The sequence below is a fragment of the Phoca vitulina genome, unplaced genomic scaffold (genome assembly GCF_004348235.1).
Source record: "Phoca vitulina isolate PV1807 unplaced genomic scaffold, GSC_HSeal_1.0 scaffold30, whole genome shotgun sequence".
Classification (NCBI taxonomy): Eukaryota; Metazoa; Chordata; class Mammalia; order Carnivora; family Phocidae; genus Phoca; species Phoca vitulina.
The window spans coordinates 12,227,487-12,244,974 of NW_022589733.1; the positions used below are offsets into that span (position 1 = coordinate 12,227,487).

At 37.5% G+C, this 17,488-nt stretch overlaps 1 pseudogene; it reads left to right on the forward strand.

Moving 5' to 3' along the window:
- Window positions 1-13,843: 13,843 nt before the first annotated feature.
- On the forward strand, window positions 13,844-14,407 carry LOC116644749 (annotated as a pseudogene).
- Window positions 14,408-17,488: the final 3,081 nt, after the last annotated feature.

Here is a 17,488-nt window from a genome sequence, read left to right on the forward strand (position 1 = left end):
TGAACTAATTAGCCTGGTGCCTGTCACAATGGAAGCACACACACATTTTTATGTTTGTATTTGTTTGTCTTTATATTCATAAAAATATTATGTTAATAACAGTATATATGTAGTAAGTAAAATAAAGTATATTCTTTTAAATAATGTACTTTTGCTAGATTCTTGGGCTTTTCTTTTCTCTGCAATATTTTGGTTGTTCATTCTGTTTGTTTTCATGGGTGCCTAATGGGCATAATAACTATACAGGAAAACAAACAGACCTCAGAAACTTACCCTTGATGTATATTTTATATTCGAAAATAGACAGAAAAAAACTATTTTATTGTCTTCTGTCTGTCTGCTTCTGTCTCTATAGAGTCAAATGCTATTCTTTTAGAAAACAAAACATATCATTGAATGATTGTCCAAAACAAATGGCTTTCTTTGAGCATTAATTGGGAACATTGCTGGCAAGAAAATTCCAACATCAAAATGGCCTACAGTCAGAGACATTTCTTTATTTGTTCCCCTGTTCAGCTGTTCAAGATATGGCCTGTCTGATGCATTTGTATAGAGTTTGTTAGGAAAATTTTTTTTTACATTGAGCTAGTGGCCCTTTAGGCAGAGGAGTGTGGCCGATAAACAATATTCTATTGGCAGAGTATAAGTCATTTCTCATGACATGAACACCTACTATGAATTAAGCACAATGTTAACCCTATAAATATGAAGTTTATGTGATTTGTGCACATAAGGAATTTTTAATAAAATGGAAAAGACTGGTATTAACAAATAGAGACAATAGAAGCAGGGAGCTCAAGAATAAATAAATTGGTATTATACAATTAAGAGAACATAATATTTCTTGGGGATAGGCAGTCTGTTTCTGGAGAAGTTGACTTCTGAGCTGGACTTTGAATATATCATTATTGTGTTTTAGGTGTACAAAGTGGAAGAAGGACATTGAATGGATGAGAAATATCATGTACAAAAATTCAAAACCTACATGAAATGACATGCTAGGTTTAGACAACTATAAATATTATCAATTGCTCAATTTTAGAGTGTTAGGGTAAGAAGAGAAATAGAAGGAATTAAGACTAAAACAAAAATCAGAAACTTGAAACGTCTTTGTTTAAGCTGTGGTGACTACAAGTCAAGAATAATATTTAAGCAACATTTGCATATGGGTTTATTGTAGTTGTTATTTCTTACAAAAAGTTATCTGTTTTTTAGAAACAGTTTTATTGAGTTTTTCGCATAAATAGGAAAAACAACCTGAAAATTCATAGGGAGACACAAAGGACCCTGAATAGCCAAAGCAACCTTGATCAAGAAGAACAAAGCTAGATGCACCACACTTTCTGACTTCAAATTATATTATAAAGCTACAGGCTACAGTAATCGAAACGGCATGGTACTGGCATAAAAACAGATAAATAGACCAATGGAACAGAATAGAAAATCCAGAATAAACCTATGCATTTATAGTCAACTGATCCTCAACAAGTAAAACACACAATGCAGAACAGATAGTCTTTTCAACAGATGGTGTTAGGAAAATTAGATATCCATATGCAAAAAAATGAAATTGGACCTGTCTCAACATCAAATACAACTTAAAATGGATTAAAGGATTAAGCATAAGACTTGAAACCATAAAACTCCTCATGGGGGGTGGGAAACACAGGGAAAATCTTCTTAACATTGGTTTTGGCAATAATTTCTTAGATATGACACTAAAAGCACAAGCAACAAAAGCAAAAAGAGACAAGTAGGATTACATTAAAGTAAAAAGCTGCTGCAGAGAAAGAAAACAACACAATGAAAAGGCAACCTCTGGATTGGGAACAAGTATTTGTAAACCACGTATCCAATAAGGGATTCATATCCAAACTATATAAGGAATTCATACAACTCAACACCACAAATACAAATAATCTGATTAAAAATGGGCAAAGTACTTAAACAGACACTTTCAAAATGAGAAGTTCAAATGGCTAGTGGATACATGAAAAAGTGCTGAACATTTCTAATCATCAGGGAAATGAAAATCAAAACCACAGTGAGATAGCACTTCACATCTGTTAGGATGACTATTATCAAAAAGACGAAAAATACTAGTGGTGGGGAGGAGCTAGAGAAGGGGATCTCTCGTACTGCAGAAAACCGTATGGAGATTCCTCAAAAAATGAAAAATAGAATTACTATATGATCTAGTAATCCCACTTCTGGGTGCATATCCAAAAGGAACTGAAATCAAGATGATAGAGAGGTATTTGCACTCCCACATTCATCAGAACATTATTCATAACAGCCAAGATGTGGAAATAACCTAAATGTCCTTTAACAGATGAGTGGATATAGAAAATGTGGTATTATATACAAAGGAATGTTATTCAGTCCTAAAAAGGAGGGCAATACTGTATTTGTGATAACATGGATGGATCTAGAGGGCATTAATACGAAGTGAAATAAATCAGAGAAAGACAAATACTGTATGATTCCTCTTGAATGTAGAATCTTTAAAAAAAACAAACTCATAGAAACAGAGAACAGATTGATGTTGCCTAGGGCTTAGGAGAGGGGAAATGGGGTAATGTTGGCCAAAGGGTACAAAGTTTTAGTTGGGCAAGATTTAGTTCTAGAGATCTCATGTACAGCACATACAGCATGTAACAATAGTTACGAAAACTGTGTTTTATACATGAAATCTGCCAAGAGGATAGATCTTAAGTTAAATATCACACACACACACACACACACAAACACACAATCACACAAACACAGAAAACTATGGATATGTTAATTGACTTGATTATAGAGATCCTTTCATAATTGATGTATAAGTCATACAGTTTTATTGGTGTTCAGATTTTTGGTTTTTGTTTTGTTCTTTTGCTTGTTTTCATTGAGCTAGGAATGAAAACTGAAGCTTTTTGAAAAATTTCCTCCAGGTTTAATGCATAGCTCTTTATCAAAAAACCATCCTTAGTTTCTTTCTATACATTGTCTAATAGGGAAAACACAGATTTCCCAAGGAAAAGTAGATATATAGCAGTGGTTAAAAACAAAGACTTTGGAGTCTGGCTAATGTGGATTTTGTCACACACACAGGTTAATTCACCTACTCAATCTTATAAAAGGGGAAGGGGTGTCTTAGTCCATTCAAGCTGCTCAGTAAAACTGCCATAGACTGAATGGCTGATAAACAACAGATCTTTTTTTTTTTCCACAGTTCTGAAGGTTGGGGAGTCCAAGATTAAGGTGCCAGCAGATTTGGCATCTGGTGAGAGCCTGCTTCCTGGTTTGTAGAAGGCCATCTTTTTTTCACTGTGTTCGGTGTGCATAGTGGAAGAGGTAAGGAACCCCCTGAGGTATCTTTTACAAGAGGACTTGTCCCATTTATGAGTGCTCTGCCCTCTTGACTTAGTAACTTCCCAAAGCCCCCACCTCCAAACAACATCATTTTGGGGATTAGGTTCAACTTACGAATTTGGGGGGTGGGAGCACAAATGTTCAGTCTGTTATAATGGTAATAATTATCTCCTCCTACTCCATGTCTAGATCTTTCTCATCACTCAGGTCTCACCTTCTCAGAGAAAACTTCCTAACCACTGTACATATTTACTCTCTGCCTCTCACCCTGGGCTGGCTTCATGGGCATGTGACCAGACCTCACATTTAGAAGGGTTCTATACTTGGAAATCAGTGTCCTGCCTTTGCCAACTTGAAATTCCTAGTAATTTTACTTTTGAATTTCTATTTTATAAGTGAAATTCAGTGGGACAATGGAGCATGTAACCAGGCTTGGAACTTTGGCTCACACATAGTATTGCCTCACAGCAACGCCCTGGGATGAGTTCTTGGCCACCTGCCTCCTTGCCCTGTGTTACCTGCGCCCATCCAGCCTCCTTTTATCTCCTGCCCATGATTGCTTTCATTCTCTGCCCTGGCAGGGACATGGGCATGGACACAGCATGTCAGGGTTGGGCATACTGCCCTATGACATCTTAGGTTAGGACATGATCGTGACCATTCTCACTCTAGGCTGCAGCACAATGGTGTGTCTGGCAGGTCATTGACCAGAAATTGCATCTCATCAGGGAAAAGTCTTTTGCCTATCCCCAGTCCAGTTACCATGTATGTCCTGGCATGGCAGTTTAAAGATCTCTAGCAGGTGATCATCTGTTGTTGGTTGCAGTGGCAAGCCTGCAGGAAAGGCATAAACCAGACCCCGCTTCTCCATATCCTATACCTGGCCAGGGCACAGTATATCAGTTCACTAGCTGGTGGATGGAGAACCAGGTACCTGCAGGATTCCTTTCGTGTGGCAGGGCCGATCAGCACCTCTGAGAGTCTGCACTCACCCTCACGTATCCCTGTGTCTAGGAGCACTCTCTCAGCCAGTTCTATTCCTGCATGATTCTCTCTTCCTCCTTCCCATTTTCCTGAGTCTGATGTGTGTTTGTCCTATCTGGTGAGCTTGAGACACCCTCCAGGGATGAGCCATGAGATAAGAATTGAGTAATTTAATTTTAGCACATGGAGTCAAATGAGGTATAAAAAAAATAGCAAGTAACATGTGTCAATCCAATATTACAAATTAAGGTTCTATTGAAGTAGAATCTACATCCGTTTGTCAAATACCTAATATTGCATAACCATCAGAATGGTTGGTATGAATTAGGCATTTAAGAAATATGTATTGAATGGATGAATGAATGAATGACCAAATGAATGAACATAGGTTTATGTAAGGATTAAATGAGAAAATGTATGCTAAAAATTAGCATAGTGCCTGGCACGTAGGGCTCAAATTGGTGGTTGTGGACGTAATAGCAATGATGGTAATGAAAGTGATGATGATGATGGTACTCCTCCACCTGATATTTCTATAAAATTACTTTTCTTAAAATACTATTTAATCATTGTTGTAAGATATGACTTACTCTTTCCTTCTTTCATGCTCTGTGGCTTTGTCCCATATATTCTCCTTCTGATGGAAATGTGATTCATCATTCCCTCTCATCCTATAACTTATTCTTAACATTTGTTTCCTCAACTTTTACTTCAAAAATTAGCTAAAATATTACATACTTCAGGAGATCTGTCTGGACATTTCTGACTAGGTCATACCCACCTGTATGTCCCTTATCCTGTACCACTCCTTTGTAGTACATATCAGTGCTGTGATTTATGTCTTTGTGATTTTTGCATAGTTCTAATTATCTCTCAAGTTCGCTGTATGTTCTGCATGGATAGGGCCTACTTTTTTTTTTTTTTTTTTTAAATAATAAGCATTTATTTCTCATAGCTCTGGAGACTAGGAAGTCCAAGAGCAAGGTACAGGCAGATTTGGGGTCTGATGTGGACCAGCTTCCTTGTTCAGAGATGGCTGTTTGGGGTCTGTTTTATAAGGGCCCTAACCTCTTCATGAGAGCTTCACCCTCATGATGTGATCAAAAAGGTCCCTTCTCCTAATACCATCACACTGGGGGTGAGGATTTCAACTTCTGAATTTTGGGATACAGGGCCTCCATTTTTGCTTAACATGATATTCCAACACATTGTTCAGATCCTGGCACATAGTTGCCACGAACACACATTTATTGCATGAATTTTTTTATTGAAGATGTTAAAAACAATACAGTGGTTGCAGCAAATGAAGATGGTGGGGGATTAACGGAAAGAAGCATTATTCTAAGTAGTAGAAACATTTCCTGTCTCTTTATTCCCAATAGATTCTCTTTATTGCTTCTTAGTCAACCCCTTTTTGAATTCTTTTGATGCGTATTCAAGCCTGTGTGTGTATTTACTTGTTTGTTCTTCATGTAGTTCCTTTCTCCCAAAGAGCCCCCCTGGTGGCTCTGACAAATCAAGAGAGGATATTCATTCTTTGAGCTTGCAGAGCTCTGCAATATAGCCTCAGGTAAAATAGTTCAAAGAGCCCAAAAGGAAAGTAAAAAGAGCCAACAGAACACCTAACATGATGCCATCTTTTCCCCTTGTGTTTACCTTTCCTGCATTTCTGGTTCCTGCTAAATTGCCTGAGTTGGAATTCACCCTCAAAAACTGGAAGATATTCTAGAACAGGTGCATTCATGTTTGTAGGTCTTGAAGTTTTTACAATATGAATGGAGCCTTCTTTAAGATAAAAAATGCAAAATCATGAATTGAAATCTCTATGAAATACAGTATTTATTTAGAATGAGTAAAGAAATCACAACAGAAATTATCCAAAAAGGATTACAAATATAACACAATGCAAAAGAATAGCATATTTTAAAAATTAATTCCTTGAAACACTTCCATAATACTTCGGTTTCCTAAATTATTTGGCAACATAATCTTATGAAAGTTTTCGATTATTTTCTGTTATAGGGTGAATAGAAAGTTAACTTCAGTCTTCTTTAAAGGAAGTTTGATGGTTTTTTATTTTTCTTGCATTGCCAAATATATTCTTGATGGAATAAAAAGTGTAGTTTGACTAGGCTTCAATGAGAACAAAATCCTTTTTTTTTTTTTTTTTTTAAGTTCCATGCGTGGGTTAGAAAAATGTTCTATTGACAAGCTTTAAATTTCAAATATCTTTCAAATATCTTTATCACATAATTCTGGTCCTGGGGGCCAAAGCACATATTTGTATCATGATACCACCCCCATCAGTGTGGTGCTACGGTCAGTGGGAGGGTAGGTAAACCTTTAGTAATCCCTACATTGAGATAACTAACAAGAACTATCATATGCAAAGCAACTGAACCACATAAATATATTCTGCTAAATCCACATAGTCCCAACAGAGTCTCCAGGTAGCTCCATTTTAGATCCCAAAAATTTCCACAGGGCATCTCAATTCTAACCCAGGGGATAAGTGAGACAAAGAGCACTTTGAGAAGGAAAGAAATGATGGTCTTGACTAGGATTAAAATGTCTTACTTTGCAAATTTTATAAAAACATGACGATGTGACTACAGTGCTGGGCTCACTGTAGGGAACGGGCACCTGCAGATGAGAAGCCCTGAAATATAAGCTTCATTCCCTTTTTGGTAAACATATCTCTGCTTCCTATCCAAACTTCTCTTGGCAAATGTCATTTAGTTGTGATGACCTTCTCTCCAAGGCATTGAGATAATACTTTATCAGGGACATAGGAGGGGTGCAATATGGTTGTCATGTTGCCCTTCAAAGGAGAGTTATTGAATCAAGGTGCTGACTGAGATCCAATAGTACTAGATTCTAGACCATGCTGGAGGGAGAATAGAAAGAATAATTGTTTTCATGCCTCTCATTGAAAACTTTTATTAACTCTTTACTATGCATCAGACACTGTGCCAAGTGCTTACGTGCAGTACTTCATTGGCTGTTTATAATGTCTCTGTGAGGGTATCTGTATTTAGTTTCACTGTATAGGCAAGAATGCTGAAATAGACGAATTAAGTAAACTGTCCCAAGGACAAGCTGGTGGAACTGGCATTTTCACTATGGAGATCTGATTCCAGTACTGGCATTCTTAGCCACTCTATTCTACTGCTTCAGGGTTTTCCACCCATTCCTCAATACATGGAAAAGGAATATACTTATCTCCCTATGATGTAGAGAAGATAACCTAAGGTTTGGAATGAAACCAAGTTTTATTTATTTATTTATTTATTTATTTATTTATTTATTTATTTTTAAAGATTTTATTTATTTATTTCACAGAGAGACACAGCGAGAGAGGGAACACAAGCAGGGGTAGTGGGAGAGGGAGAAGCAGGCTTCCCGCCGAGCAGGGAACCCGATGTGGGACACGACCCCAGGATCTTGGCATCATGACCTGAGCCAAAGGCAGAGGCTTAATGACTGAGCCACCCAGGCATCCCTGGAACAAAACCAAGTTTAATTTGAGTCTCCTTTAAATATTATTAGTTGAATGAGCCAGTTGCTTTTTTGTTGTTGAATTTTTTGCTTTTCATCTGTAGAATGAATATTTTCAAGTACGTACTTTATGACATTTTTTTGAAGAATGATTGAGATAATGTGTGAGACAACTTTCAGCTCATTGGTCAAGTTATTTGTTTGAACTTTAGATTCTTTACATGGCAGCTGTTTGGCCTTAAGCAACTCCATTTCTTTTACCTGCAAGATGGGATTGCATCATTTATCTCCACTGGTGAGAGGATAAAATGAAAAACAAAGGTGAAAGTGATACATCAGTCCTGACTTGCATAATGCAAAATGTGTGCTACTAAGATTTTCCACTGTCTACTGTAGAAACCATAATTATTTCCATATTTTCAATTGTTAGCAATTATGGCTATTAAGTTTATGAGCATAAGATGTTTGAAAAATCAAATAAGGCTTGAGCCTGTGTCCATCTAGGAGGAGGGTGAGGAGATAGGAGGTTTGGGTTTGTCTAATCAATCAAAACTAAATTCCTGATGGTGCAAGTTGTTTCTCATTTTGACATTCTGTTCCCATAGCTGGTGACCATGGAACCTAAGTGAACCACTAGGTCACTTCTGTTAGAATTTTTATGTTCTCACAAAGAAAGAATCTGCCTAGAGTTCAGAAGAAAAAATTTAGAGAGTAGACAATAAAAGAAATAAAACACAGTTGTTTGTGTACTAAATGTAACTGCATTTCAGACACCTTCTCCAGATTATCTGTTTCTTTTTTATAATGAGGATGACATTTTCTTTGGTGTTGCTTTAAAAATGTGGGCTGTAAACACTGAGGAAGAAAAGAGGCAATTCTTCTACAGTACATTCAAGTGCATTATATTAATCAATTTTGCATGTCTTTGCTGAACCTCATTCATTCAATTCACATGTCTTCCGTGGACCACAATTTACTATGAAAGCGGTGTCTCTCCCTCCACTTTAATTTGGACCAAGCCCAAATGAAACCGTGAAAAAGGAAGATATAAAGAAAGATGGACATGGTTATTACACGGAGACAGGAAGCAAAATGACCTCTCAAATGTTTCCATCTGAGGATATGACATTTTCAGAAGAGTCAAAAAAAGTTGCAAAGTCACCTCTTGCATTTTTCCACCCATTTACCATTGGTATATTCATGACTGGTTATAAGAAAAAGGCAGGATAAAGTCACACTAGGGAACAGTAATTCACTTTGGGTGATTATCAGAAAGGACTAATGGGGAAGTTTCCAAAATGCCAGTGTACACAAGATATTGTTGTGGTAAGATTAATGAACCAGGGGGAGACATACCCTTCAAGTAGCTGACAGTTGCCAAGTGCTCTGACATTTTACCATGTGGCCACAGTCTCTTAAACTCCTTCACATGCCGTACTCCACTGTAAGATCAGAAAGGCAAATGAGGACAAGAGCAGAAGTTCATTCTTCTTGTGAATTCACGTTTTTCCTCATCGAGCTTGTGGATCTCTCTTTGCTCCTGCCAATATCGCTTGGCCTTCTTGCTGATCTGTAGTCAGCCAAGCTCCCCAGTAAAGGTTTTCAGCTCTGGGTAAGTTTCCAAAACCACAAAGGCTCTGTATGGTTAAGCCCCTTTCTGGGGTTTAATATGGCTTCTGGGTTTCTCCCGACTGCCCTCAAGTGTTTAACCTGATTTAGTTTTTTTTTTCCTAAAACTTACGGATCTATCCTTTGATTATTCACTCATGATTCATCTTTTCCTGCCCTCCAAGCCTAGCATCGAACCACAGTACTGTCGATTGGCTCTTCCTGTCACCTAGACAGACATACACATGTGCCTTTTTTTTTTTTTTAAATACATGTGATTAATAAGAGAAAGTAGAAGGACACTCACAAAATTATAATGTAAGGAAGTAAATATTTCAGAGTTCTATGAAGTTATCACAGTCGTTATCCCCAGACTGTGATTTCTAACTGACTTCTATAGTAATAGATGGAAATTTCTTTTGACTGTGCTTTGGTCTGACCACACATTTCTCTCTCCTACTATGGTATTCTAATAACCCTTAAAATGACTGTCTCATGCGAGCATGCAGCATAGCACAGAACAAGGTGCTTCCATATTCAAATGGCCAGTTTGCATGACTGTTGAATACCACAGCCTGGGTTACATTTCACTTACCACTCATCCCACCTGAATGACTCTCACTTGCCTCCCTTTAGATCATTTTTCCTTAGATCCTGGGTCCCAACTTTTAGGATCTTCAAGCTGGTGATTGGGTAGATCAGCAATTGGATTATTGCTATGACCTGATGTCCATGTCCCTTTCTCCTCCAGTTCTAGTGATGGGATCCCTGCCACTTCTCTCCCTTCCTCTTTCTAGTATTGCCCTCTGCTGTTAGGGTCATTTCCTGCCCTCTGAGGTTTATACTCCCAGAGCATTTCACCCATAGTATAGGAAGTCCCCTGTATCCCTGGAACCATATGTGTCTATGAAATCTCATTAGACAATTGGGTATCCTTCTTGACCCCTTCCTATATGTCTCATTCCACTGCTTGTACAGCATGTAGACTTGTCTGTAAACGTGGCTTCAGTTCAGATATAGGCATGTTTGTCATTAGAGAAAAATAAATTTTGATGCACATGAGCATGTCTGGAATGGGGAAGTAAATACCTCTAAGGATCTGTTCTCGGGATCCTCCAACTATTATTTATTGGTGCCCTATGCCCCAGCCCTTCATAGATTACCACTAAGTATGTCTGCACCTGTAGGTTCCGCTTTGCTCTATGGTTCCGTGAATGGCCAGAACTGGAACAAGAGTAATCATAATTGGCATTTTTTTGAATATTACCCATGTCAGGTGTGATACTAATGCTTTACAAACACGGTATCTTTTAATTCATCATAGATGAGAAAACTGAGGCTCAGAGGTTAATTTACCCAAGGTGGCAAGGTGATTAAGTGACAGAGCCAGCTTTCAAAAGCACATCTTTATAATTCTCAAGGTCCTTGCTCTTAACCTTAACCTTAATGTCAAAGCTGTATTAGAAATGCTTGCCCTACTGCAATGAGGTCTTTAAGTAGAGACCTACTTATTTGAACCCAAACCTAAAGAGCATGGGGGGAAAGTCACTGCTGAATGCCCATCAACTAAAGCAGTCCCTGGAACATTGCAAATGCTCCATACATATTTATTGAGTAAATGAAATCTATGGTAGTCTGTGATTAGAATAGAACTGGAATCAAATGTAGGAAACTTTAAATCTGCCAGTTTTCTGTTAATCCCTTAACAGTCAAGTGTGGTCTCTGGACCAGTTGGCATGACTTCTCTGAAAAAAAAAGTTTGTTAAAAATGCTGACCCTTTGGCCTCACTCCAGAGGCAGGGAATCAGCATCTGTGTTTTTACAAGATCCCCTTAATGATTTGTATGCAAATTAGTTTGGAACAGGACTGGCCTAATTTTAGTCCGAGTTCATTGAGGCAGAATGGTTTTGAATGTCCCCTAACTTATGTATGAGACTTCTGTTATTTTCACTCTGCTTTTGGAGCAGCCTCTCTAGGATAAAGACATTGCTTTCCACGACCAGAGCCCACTTATAGTCCTTTATAAATAAAGGTACAGTTCGAAAAGTTGGAAAAGGTACAGTTGTTTTCCTCTGATTGAAAATGAGAGTTCTGAACTTTGTGAGGTTTAGCTTAAAAACTAATCTGCAGTCTTCTGCCCCTGGCAGTATTGGAGAGATATATCATGACAAATGCTAAATGTGCATCAACAGTTGATTTCTCTGCCGAAGCTGTACTCCCTCTCCCCTGCCCCACCAGTAACACAATGGAATCCTCACATACAAGTGAGTGATGATGGTGTGTTGAGAAAGGAAAGAACTGGTGTAAAGAAACTTAGGAAATATTTTTTTTAATGATTTGGAAACTTATAAAAACTTTATGAAATCTTTCTCTCAGGCTGAGGTCTTTTTAAAAAAAATCATGAAAAATAGAAAGCCATATAACCCATATTGAAATCTAACATTTTACTATCCACACAGTTCCTTTCCTTGGAATCCTTATTTATATTGCCTTAGAGATTTAGAGAACAGTGGTAAAGGATGTGTGCTTATGGAAAGGGGTAGTCTTTTCATTTACTTTCTTTTTTTTTAAGATTTTATTTATTTATTCATGAGAGAGAGAGAGGGGAAGGGAGAAGCAGCTCCCTAAGGAGCAGGGAGCTGGATGCAGGACTCCATCCCAGGACCCCGGGATCATGACCTGAGCTGAAAGCAGATGCTTAACCGTCTGAGCCACCCAGGCACCCTTACTTTCTTTCTTTCTTTCTTTCTTTTTTTTTTTTTTTTTTAAGATTTTATTTATTTATTTGAGAGAGAGAGAGAGAACACAAGCAGGGGGAGCAGCAGACAGAGAGAGAGAGAGAAGCAGACTCTCCACTGAGCAGAGTGTGATGCCTGGGATCATGACCTGAGCTGAAAGCAGATGCTTAACCAGCTGAGCCACCCAGGGGCCCCTCATTTACTTTCTAATTATATAACTCATGAGCTTAAAAGAAATGATTACTTAAGTTGTGTTCAGTCTCCACACTTTTAAGAAAAAATAAGTTCATTCAGAGTCATCAGTAGAACACACAAAGCTAGCTAGTGTGATCATGGGCTGAAACAAAAGTAGATAAATTTTCCTATTTTAGTGCTCAAATGCTATTTGCTATTTGCTATTGCTAATTGCTATTGCTAGACCTAAAATAGTCAGTTCTGGTTGTAATGCTTAAAAATATGGACAAATTGGAATTTTTTCAGTGATGAGGAGTCAAGATGGTGAAGAGAAAATTGGGGGATGATAGAAGGAACTGAGTGTATTTCACATGGAGGAGACATTCCAAAGAGAAGATGACTGCCCAGCATAAATACGGAATGAGTGATTAGAGGTCCTGTGAGTGGCTTCATGCAACAGAAAGGCAGTCTGTGGTTGGAAGAAATTTGTCTGTAGTGGTTAGAACTATCCAAGAAAACCTCTTGCTATAGATAATTTTAGTGAGAGACAAAACAAATGGGAGCAAGCATACTGTGATGCTGAGGAAAGGGTTGGTCAGGAATTGAATCTCATTTATCTTTGCATCCAGGGCTTGCTATTCACTGGATGGCCAGGAATTGTGTAAATTCAAGCCAATTATTTTTTGCCTCAACTGGCCCTCGTGTCTGACCCCAGTAGCAGTTCATCCCACAAATTTCAGAGATGACCAAAGAGAGGGTCATCCCTAAATTTTGCTAATGGACTCGGGTTCTTTAGCATTTCACCTTCCTTTTCTCTAGATGTGCAGTGTTTCTCAAGTTCCATGATTATATTACATTATTATGATTTTCACCATATCTGCACAAAGTCTATTTATTTTCCTTTAAACTGACTTTTAGTGTAAATAAATGTATCTTCAAAGGACACTTTACATTACTACACAGGAGAAATTAACAAGTGTTAATAGAGTGCTAAAGACATGTTAACATGGAACACAGACTTCTTTATTAATCTAATTAGAAGGAATGGGAAAAGAAATAACTTTCTCAGCAATTCAATGACATTTGGTTCCAATATCTGTCTACCATTTAAAATAATTTTGAGTATTAACACTTTCAGTGATATGGTCAATGTCTAGGGTCTTACGTTTTTGATACCAATTGAGCTGAAATCTTCAGATTTAGGATCTAGTGCAGAAAATTTTTTGCTCTGATGTATATTGTGTAGTTTTTCTCTTTTATATCAAACTTCTCTGGTATTATCCTCTACCTGTATTGGGCATCCATTTGCTTCATGCTCTTTATTGCAATATAGGCATACCTCAGAGATAATACAGGTTTGGTTCCGGACCACTACAGTTAAGCAAATATGGTGATAAAGTGAGTGAGATGAATTTTTTGGTTTCCCAGTACATATAAAATTTATGTTCACACTCTACTGTGCAATAACATTAAGTGTGCAGTTGCATTCTATCTAGAAAAACAATGTACATGACCTTACTTAAAAAAAATACTCCTTTCCAAAGAGCTGACAAGATGGCGGAAGTGGAGCAGAAGAAGAAGCACACCTTCTGCAAGTTCACTTACCATGGTGTGGATCTTGAGCAGCTGCTGGACATGTCCTATGAGCAGTTGATACAGCTGTCTGGTGCCCGGCAGCAGCAGAGGCTGAACCCGAGTTTGCAGAGGAAGCAGCACTCACTGCTGAAGCACCTGCATAAAGCCAAGAAGGAGGCTTCCCTGATGGAGAAGCCCAAGGTGGTGAAAATATACCTGCAAGACATGATCATCCAGCCTGGTGGTTGGGGGCAGCATGGTGGGTGTCTGCAATGCAAAGACCTTCATCCAGGTGGAAATCAAGCGCGAGATGATTGGCCACTTAACCTGGGCGAGTTCTCCATCACCTATAAGCCTATGAAGCATGACAGGCCCAGCATGGGGCCATTCACTCCTCCCACTTCATTCCTCTCAAGTAGCCTGTTCAGCCAATAAAGGCACAGCCTTCTCTAAAGATAAATACTTTATTGATAAAAAGTGCTAACCATCATCAGAGCTTTCACCATGTCCTAATCTTTTTGTTAATGGAAGGTCTTGCCTCCATGTTGATGGCTGCTGACTGATCAGGGTGGTGGTTGATGAAGTTTGGGGTGGCTGAAGCAATTTCTTTAAAAAGACAACAGTGGAATTCATCCCATTGATCAACTCTTCCTTTCATGAATGATTTCTCTGTAGCATGCTATGCTGTTTGATAGCATTTTATCCACAGTAGAACTTGTTTCAAAATTGGAGTTAGTCCTCTCAAACCCTGCCACTGCTTTATCAACTAAGTTTATGGAATATTCTAAATGCATTGTTGTCATTTCAACAATCTTTACAGCATCTTCACCAGGAGTAGATTCCATCTCAAAAAACAAACAAACAAACAAAAAAAACACACACTTTTTTGCTCATCCATGAGGAACAACTTCTCATCCTTTAAAGTTTTATCATGAGATTACAGCAATTCAGTCCCATCTTCAGGCTCCACTTCTAATTGTGGTTCTCTTACTATTTCCACCATATCTGTATTCAGAACACATACAACATTTATCAATTAAATTCGCCATTTTATAAGGCATGGTTTTTGGTGCCTGCAAACAATTATAATAGTAATATCAGAGATCACTGGCCACAGATTACTATAACAAATATAATAATGAAAAAGTTTGAAATACTGTGAGAATTACCAAAATGTGACAGACATAAAGTGAGTAAATGCTATTGAAAAAATGATGCTGTTAGACTTGTTCAATGCAGGGTTGCCACAAACCTTTAATTTGTAAAAAACACAATATCTGTGAAATGCAATGAAGCAAAATGCAATAAAAGGAGATATGCTTATATATGATTTGAACTGATGACTCTTTTTTTTTTCCTTGAGTATTTCTATTATAAAATCATCTGAACTCTTAATTTATCTGTGTGGCAGCTTTTATTTCCCAGGGTCCCCAACATTTCATTCCTCTTGAGCCATAATATTGATGACAAATCCTAAGATTCTATTTTTAATACTTATCTGCTTTCTCTAGATAAACTCTGACTACTTACCAGTAATAAAAAGGTTTGGTAAGAATGGTATTAAAGGTGAATCTGTTTTAATACATCCAGGAACAGACACATCATTGAAAATGTAAATTCCATTCCCATGTGAGCCTTGTTTTTGGAGTCATGTGCTGTATGTGAGAAAAAGCAAAATGATTAATGGCAGGGTCTTGCATGCAGAGGGGGATCAATTCTTTGCACTGAACATCCTGGTGATAAATGCTAAATCTGACATGTGTCTGTGATTTTACCCCATTACAGTTGGCATTCTGCAACTTCCAGATGCTGTGTGATATTCCATAAAGAACATAGGCCTTTGAATCTGACAAGCCTGAGTATAACTTTAAATTCCCTGCTAATTAACTGTGAGGCTCTGGGCTAGTCATTGAATTGTTCCAAGTTTTATTTGCTTTCTCAGAATATTGAAATAAAAATGTCTTTATGAATGATCATGAGGCATCTCAACATATGTGCCTTTGAAATGAACCTGGTATAATACTTGTGGGGGTTACATAGTAGGTCTACATCCCTGCATGTCTCAGAGTGGTACACAAGAAGACTAACATAAAGGATCTTGGAAGGATATTGTCAAATAGTAAAGGACTCACTCTGTAGGAAGAAGAAAGAAAGGAATCTCAGAAAATTAGCTCTACTTGAAAAGTCAAGTTGCTTTTCATCAACTCGAAATGTGAAAATACACTAGACTTATCATCAGGGCTGTTTTAGGAATACCATTATCTAAATAACCAGTGTAAACTTTATTTACAGAAATCATATCCTCCAAACAGAGAACCATATTATTTTTTTCCTCTTTTTATTACTAAAGTTTTCATTTCTTGATGTTATTTAGCAATATCTAATTCTTAAGAATAAGTAAAAAAGGGGATAGAATATGAATTATATTCAGCCTTTTAAAATGTCTATGCATGCATGAGCTCACAACACACACACACACACACACACACACACACACGCACGCACACACACCCTGCAAGAATGCTTCTTGATATTCTATGATGGTTAAGAAAAATGAATGTGTTTGGGAATTACTGTTCAGTAGTTTAGAAAATGCGATTTAAGATTGGTTTAAACAAGGTGATAAAGACCTTTCAGCCCTTTTACCTCTTGTTTTATATAGTTTCATTTTTTTAATAATCATTTTTTTTGCCTCAACAGTATACCCTAGGTAGATATCTACATGTTTGACATAATGAAACAATGTCATTACTCTGTTCTAAAAAATTCCCAGTATAATAATAAGCCAAATAACTTCTCACCTACTACAAATATCTGTGTCAAAAGGAAGGAGAATTGCATAGACTGGATCTATTTCCTGCTCCTCAGACCTCCATATCTGGATGTCTTTTTTCATAGTGTAAGCTATAAATTGAATGGCATAATTTGATGATGGACATAGAATTGTATATTAGTTTTTATTTTGACAAAATCATTAAACATCACATAGGTTGAAAAATGAATCACGAGGCCCTAAGCCTGCCTTAGAAGATTGCACTTCATAAACTGAATTGCTCACATGGGCAACATTTTGGTGGAAGTTATAGATTTTCTAGCATATCTCTGATAGATAGGACTAATATAGCTTCAATAAAAACTCTGGATATGTCAATATAAAATTTTCCCTACCATTGAAAGATGTAAGATACTCCAACTAATAAATCGGACGACAACCTATTCCTTAAGGTATACTAACATACATATTGGGTTACAACAAGCAACAAAATCATCTAGGTAATAAACCTCAGCCACAGAGGGGCCATTGGAGAAGGTTTCTTTCCATTGCAAGAGCCCAGCATGATGTCTGTAGGTATGAAATCACCCCCCAGAAAGTTAATTTCTAATAATTGACTCAGCTATATGTGCAATGATTTAGAACTACATATAAACGATACCTGAATACCATATATGCCACTTATATTTATGACACTTCATATGAATTATATCCCATAAACTAGTGGTGATGTGTGCAAATCCATCAGGGACCTTCAACTGTGAAACATATCCTAATGCA